This window comes from Vigna angularis, chromosome 5 (genome assembly GCF_016808095.1).
Source record: "Vigna angularis cultivar LongXiaoDou No.4 chromosome 5, ASM1680809v1, whole genome shotgun sequence".
Lineage (NCBI taxonomy): Eukaryota > Viridiplantae > Streptophyta > Magnoliopsida > Fabales > Fabaceae > Vigna > Vigna angularis.
The window spans coordinates 21,706,941-21,714,478 of NC_068974.1; positions in this window are offsets into that span (position 1 = coordinate 21,706,941).

The following is a 7,538-nucleotide window of genomic DNA, read 5'->3' on the forward strand; positions in this document are numbered from 1 at the left end:
TTGGTTTATTGTCTCAATATGTTCCTATTTTCGTCCCAAATTTGAAATAGGTCCCTGTTATATTTGAAGTCTTAATTAGATCCTTATTTTTGTTAATTTGATGCAAATAAATCCTTTCCGTCAATTTCAGAAAACGGCGTTAAGGAGTGCGTGACGTGGCGTGTGTGAATTCAATTTTTTAATACTCAGAAATTTTGATTGAATTAAATATAGTATAATTCATGCTGAAAGTAATTAAACAGAGGGCAAATTTGGAAAAAGTGAATGTTTTTTTTGGTGAAACATCCCTGAAAGGGAGAAATCAAAATCAACTTGGGGATTTTTCTATTCTAGGGCTCGTGTCATGTCAGAGTTGGGAAAGAGTGGATGCGCGAGTGGAATAGGAATCAGAAAGACGTTATTGTTCGAGTGGATGCGCGAGTGTTGGTGGGTGAATTACCGGTGCATGTGCGTGTGGAAAAGGTTGAAGGACGAGGTGAAGTGTGGGACCTTGTGTCCTTGGAAGCGCGACGCTGAAGCAGGTGTTGACTGGAGTGGAGGTTAATCTGAAGGAAGGTAAGTTTTTGTGGTTTATTGTCTTGCTTTTTATAGTTGGGAAAGTATAATATTGGATTGTGGTCCCCTATGGTTTGGTATGCGTTCTTCATTGCGTTTTGGTGGTCCCCCATGTATGTTTAAAGTTATATGAGTCTTTGTGAGTGCGTTTTAATATATTATTTTTTTTCGTCATACTGTGTTGTGCGTGTAGATATATTGATACTGTGTTGTGCGTATAATGGGCGACGTTTTTGACTGTGTTTTCCACCATGGGGGGAAGTTGATTACCGATGGTACGTTGAAGTACGAAGGAGAGACAACAACTTTGTCCTTTGACCCTGATGTCTGGAGTTATTTTGTGGTTGTTAGTGTAGTGAAAAGTTTGGATATGATAACTTTAAAGAATTATGGTACTGTGTAGGAGGGGGTTCAGTTTTGGAAAATAGGTTGGAAGAATTGAGGGATGACACTGGTGCCATGCATATGGCTAACTTAGGTAGGCTTAATGGCGAGGTTCATTTATACGTTATACATGTTGTTTCGGAGCCTGAAGTGATAAATATGGTTGAGTATGTTACTAATGATGAAGGACAAGTTCATGATGATGGTGAAGTACAAGAAGACGGTGAAGTTTCTGAATATTGATGGACAACAATTCATTCCAACTTGCTTTATGAAGTCCACCTATGAAGAAACATATGCATCAATCGTATTTCCCATCAACGGCAACAACATGTGGGAGATACAACCATATCTGGATGTTATGCCTCCTTACAAAAAAGTTATGCCTCGAAGACCTAAAAGGAAAAGAAGAATGGAACAGTGGGAGCTCAAAAAAGATGAATCTCGAATGATGAAGGCTGGTCTGCGTAAGAGATGCGGCCTATGTAGGGAGCTTGGGCATAACAGGAGTCGTTGCCCCAAAGCTACTCCTTCATCACAACCTGTAATGCCATCATCCCAATTATTTGACGTCTGTAATGACCAAGTAGCTACACCGTAGAAGCTTTTGGATGTACTGTTTTAATGTACTCTTTTAATGTAATTCTACACTTATGAAATACTACTCTTTTAATGTACTCTTTTAATGCTATTAAGCTTGCTGGTGTGACTTCTGCATATTCCAGATACTGATACACTTAAGTTTTATGCACTAGAAAAAAAGCGTATTTTAACTCGCACATGACGCTTCGGTTTCAGAAAAACCGAAGCGTATAAACCGAACGACCTCGGTTATAAACAAACCGATACCTAAAGACTGAACGACCTCAGTTTTTTGAGTGACCGAAGCAGTAGTTTACCGAACGGTCTCGGTGAACGCCTAACCGAGGCATTTAGTCCTGTTTAAGAGACCGAACGACCTCGACTTGAGTGCCTAACCGAAGCATTTAGTCTTGTACAGACTGTACAGACCGAACGACATCGCTTGTTTGCAGAACCGAGGCCTTTAGTTCTGTCATCCCTGCCACTAACGTACAAACTGAACAGACCGAACGACCTCTTTGCCACTAACGTACACACTGAACAGACCGAACGACATCGCTTGTTTGCAAAACCGAGGCAGTAGTTGACCGAACGACCTACAAATCCCTCTGCTGCCACTGTGACTAAAGAGACCGAACGGCCTCTCTGACACTAACGTTCGGTTTCACTTCTGCTATGAACCGAGGCAGTAAACGAACGTTCGAAGTTAATTTTGTCCACTAATATGCCTCGGTCGTCTGGGACAGAGGCAATAAGACCGTTCAGTTTCGCTTCTGCTATGAACCGAGGCAATAACCGAACGTTCCTCTTGTTCTCTCCGTTCTAATTCGCGGCAAAGGAGGTTTGATTCTATTTCCAATATCTTCTCTCTGCCATTTATCTTCTTCCCCCTTTCTCACTGGTTCTAGGTTGGTATTGCAATAACAAGAAAAACAAAAATAGAACATGATTTCATTCATTTTTGCTAGTTGAATACATTGTTCATCCCGTTTTCATCACCTACTGCATCCTATGACAAAGAAAATGCATAATACATTATGGATTTGTTATCCATATTGAAATTACAATAATATTAACCACACAAATACAACAAACAGCCCCTATCAACAACTTCATCCATTTTTCCACAACCTTAATAGAATTTTTCAAATCAATCACCATATTCGCTACCCCACCCTTTTCTCTGTCTTTGACAAACACTCATGCTTTCCTTCCCACTTCAGATTCGTATAACATCTTTCATTACCATCATCACAGCACCATTTGAAGAAATTGCAACCACCGTTTTCATGCCCGTTTTGTAAAAAAAAATTAAAACCCAATGAATACGACTTTGAAGTAAAACAAACAACTCATCCACGTTTCGGTTACCTTATACTTAGGGCACCCCCAAAATTGTTTCCCTCTGTTCTTAGTCGTTCCAGCTGTTCTCGCCACTGTTTTCTCTCCACACAGACAAAGGGGTGACGCACCACGAAAAACGACCTTCGCCTCTCCATTCCGCCAGCCATTGGAAGTCGAAGAACATGTTGAACGTGAATTCTGCATTTGATTCTCCCTCGGGCATCCACTCGAACAACATCCACTCTTTCCCAACTCTGACACGACACGAACCCTAGAATAGAAAAATCCCTAAGTTGATTTTGATTTCTCCCTTCTAGAGATGTTTCACCAAAAAAAACATTCACTTTTTCCAAATTTTCCCTCTGTTTAATTACTTTTAGCATGAATTATACTATATTTAATTCAATCAAAATTTCTGAGTATTAAAAAATTGAATTCACACACGCCACATCACGCACTCCTTAACGCCGTTTTCTGAAATTGACGGAAAGGATTTATTTGCATCAAATTAACAAAAATAAGGATTTAATTAAGACTTCAAATATAACAGGGACCTATTTCAAATTTGGAACGAAAATAGAAACCTATTGAGACATTAAACTTTTTTTTTTAAAAAAGACATTCTTTTAAATTTCTGACACCTGACACAAGAACAACCTTTTTCTCATGATAGATTACTTATTTCATTAATTGCGCGAATAATTTCAATTAATAATTAATAATTTTATTGAAAAATAAAACAAAAATAGTAAATATAGGTAATATTTCAACGAAAAAGAAAATAATTTAGTAATAAAATAATTTGTAATAATAGTTTTGATTTTAGTTTAGAAAAAAATATAATAAAATTGGAATTAATGTATTTAATAATAATTTCTTTTAAATAAAAATGGATTAAAAGATTACAATTAACTTATATATTATTAAATATTAATTGTACTAATAATAATTTTAATTAATAATTAATATTTTAATGAGGAAATAAAATTAAAAATCGTAAATATAGTTAAAATTTCCAACTAAAAGAAAGTAATTAAGTAATAAAATAAATTTTAATAATAATTTTAATTTAATTTTAGAAAAATATATACTAAAAATTAAATTAATAGGTATATATTTAATAATAATTTTATTAAATTAATTTCTTATTATAAATTAAATTAAATCTATATATTAATAAATAATAATTATAATAATAACAATAATTTCAATTAATAATTAATATTTTACTCAGAAAAGAAAATAAAAATCCTAAATGTAGTGTGTGTCCCTTTTCAATGGAAATTGTATTACAAGACAAAGACGTAATTTATTGACTTGGGCTTTTTAAAACTTCATTTTCTCTTTGTCAAATTTCATATTATTTTACTCAAAATGTGTACGCTACTCACCATTATTTTGTGGATTCGAGCATAAGTTTAGGAGGACATTAATTTATAAATTCCAGAATGAATGAGATTGTTGAAGGATGGGTCTATTTAATACAGTCATTAATTGCTGCTGCCAACGGTGGAGGTTACCAAACTACTAACCATGCTTACAAAATTCAATATGGTACCAAGGTAATTCTGGTTGATAAAATTTTGGTACCAAAACTAAAACCTCACTACATACCACTTTTAGCCATTTCAAGTGAAGGTTTTGTTACAAATTATTTACCGGTAAGTTCTAAGATGTTTACAAATATTCATACTAAACAAAATATATTTTAAGATGATTTTAAAAGCATCTAGTAATGCTAGGGTTTTTCTATAGGGTTTTTCTATAGGGTTTTTCTATAGAGTTTTTCTATCTTTGTGAACAATGTATATTTTAAGTATGCTCTTTCTTACTCCTAGTTCCCCTGAGTTGTTTAATTTTTATCATAACAACAATAAAATAACTATTCATCCATGTAGTAGAACATGCATATTTGTATGAGTTTATGATTTTTCAGGTACACTAGACGATTAAATACTCAGATGAAGTAAGAATAGGTATTCATATTTTGGTAGATGGTCTTGTAGTTCTAATTTTCATAACCTATTTCTTCTCTCCTCTCCTCTTAATTTTAGTAATCTTTTTTTCTTCACAACATTCAGACGTTCAACAATATTAGAGCATTGATATCAATTGGTTGGAAACGCTAATAATGATTTATGACTTCCATAAGTCATTATTATTATATTAGATTAATACACCTAAAATAATCAGAGTAATAATGAATTAATCAATAAAAATTGTAGGGAGGTTACACACATACACATATATATAAATCTCCATACTGATAAGATATTATCCGCTTTGGGTCAAGTCCTCACGGATTTGCTTTTGGTACCACTCCAAAAGGCATCTTACCAATGAAAGTATCCCCTTCTTATCCTCGAGTGCGCCATGGTCGCCACTTCTCTTTGCTCTCTTTTACAATCTATGGTCACAACACTAAGCATCTCTTGCCCTCCACCTCTCATAATTCATCTGACTATCTGCCATTAGTCACTAGCCACCTGTCAGGGCTTCACCTGATCATGGAGGGACATACTCGTCTGAGCCTGGTCACCAGACCTGAACCATGGGCTCTTATACCATTTGTAGGAAGGTTCAACACATACACATACACATAGATCTCTACACTGGTAAGATATTGTCCGCTTTGGGCCAAACCCTCATGGATTTGCTTTTGGTACCACACCAAAAGGCCTCTTACCAATGGAGGTATCTTATGTGTATATAAACCCATGTCCATTTCTTATTTTATCCGATGTGGGACTTTGTTTGTACCCAATAGAAATAATGTACCAGCCAATAAATATAAATAGTCAGAGTAATGAGTAAGCTAAGTAGCCAATGCAGTTGATAGCTAAATGACCAGAGTTTAGAGTTATCAATCATTTAGCTTACTTTTCTTCCCCTTATTTGATTAACATAAAAAAGGTGAAAACAAAGATATTTACAACCCAGAGGCTGGTAGTGGTGGTTGGTTTGTTTTGGGACAAATTTGGTGGCAGGTATCGTCTCCTCTTAGGCAACGATTTAGAGCATTGAGGTCGCTTTTTTCTCTCTTTCAGGTTCATCATGTGTGGTTGCACGTCCTGTCTCCTCTCAGATAACTATTCAGAGCATTGAGGTTGCTCTTATTTCTTTTTCAAGAGCCTTGATTGGAGAATCTTGGAGTTTTAAGGTTTCTCTCTTGTTCATCCATGACTTCTTCCATTGTTGTCTCTTCTGATCTCCCTTTTGTCTCCATTGCATTTGACTCGTCCATATATGTTTTTTCTCACGTGGCAAAGATGACTTTTGTTAGTTTATTTATAGTTGTGGGGGCTCTTCAACAATAACTTCTTTATCCACTAGATGTCAATAATGCATTCCTCAACGACAATTTGTTAGAAGAGATTTATATAGAGCAACCTTACAGATTTGTTGGTTAGGGGAGTCTTCTAGGTTGGTATTTCGTCTTCTATGTTGTCTTCACAAATTATTAACAATTTGGTGTAACTCGAGTGCAAAAGGAGATATTTTCACTAAATCTTTATGGATTATATTAGTAACAGGATTAATATATATAATTTGTATGCACTAGCTTGAGGGAGAGTGTTAGATATATTTTTATTTTATATTTATCTTTAGTTAGTTTGTTATTATTTTTTATTTGTATTTTGGGTTTAGCTCATATTTCTTCTAATATAATTAGAGAATCCTATGTTCATATTCAACACAAGGGAGATTAATCTCATACATAGTTTTCATTATATTCAACATGGTTTCAAAGCTAAGTTAGACTTATACGAGTACAATGGTTCTTGTATCAAAAGTCTTCCTAGCAAAGGGTTATAGGTAAGCGTGTCCTATTAAGATGAACGGTGGTACGAAAAAGGGTACTCGAATGCTTCCGTTGGATGGGAAGTGTACCAATGTAGAAGGAACTCACCTTTGAAGGGGGAGATTGTTAGAATTCCAAGTGTGAGTCTAAACACTAGTACAAGAACAGCGTATAACATCACGCGTTCAACGTCGAACCACTGAATAACCAACATATGAGCGGTGACATTTTTGTAAATAAATGCAATTATTAAACGTCGTTTAGAATTGTAATTCGACGTAAAAGGATATAAAATGTCAAATGGATTTTAAATTCGGTTAGTGAATTCAATAAAAATTTGAGCAAGAGATTGAAAATTCATTCACTTTATGTTAGTGCGCGATACCCTCTTCTCTTTTCAAACTTTTCTCAAGCGAAGTTTGACGAGCATCACATGTAATCTTTCTTTCATTTGATACAAATGCATGTTAATTAATTACTTTATGTATGATTTTTGTTTGCTTTAACCAATTATTTTCGTGCTCTTGTCCTTCATAGGCGCATTCTGCTTTCTCTCTCACTGTAACAAAACTTTATTCCGACGAACCCATCTTTTGAAGGTTAGTTTTCGTTTTTGTTTTGAAGAACTTATTTATTGAACTTGTTTGTTGTTTTTTTTTCTTAAACTTTTTTGTTGTTGTTTGATTGAACTTGTTTGTTGTTGATTATTATTGTTTGTTGTTGATACTACACTACATATTCATAGTTCATGCTTTATAAAATACCAAAAACTGAAATTTGTTATTTTTTTGCTTTTGAAGTCTCGTAGAATTGTAAAAAAGGATCACAATTAATTAAAAAAAACAAAAAATTTATTAACGTCGAATATTGA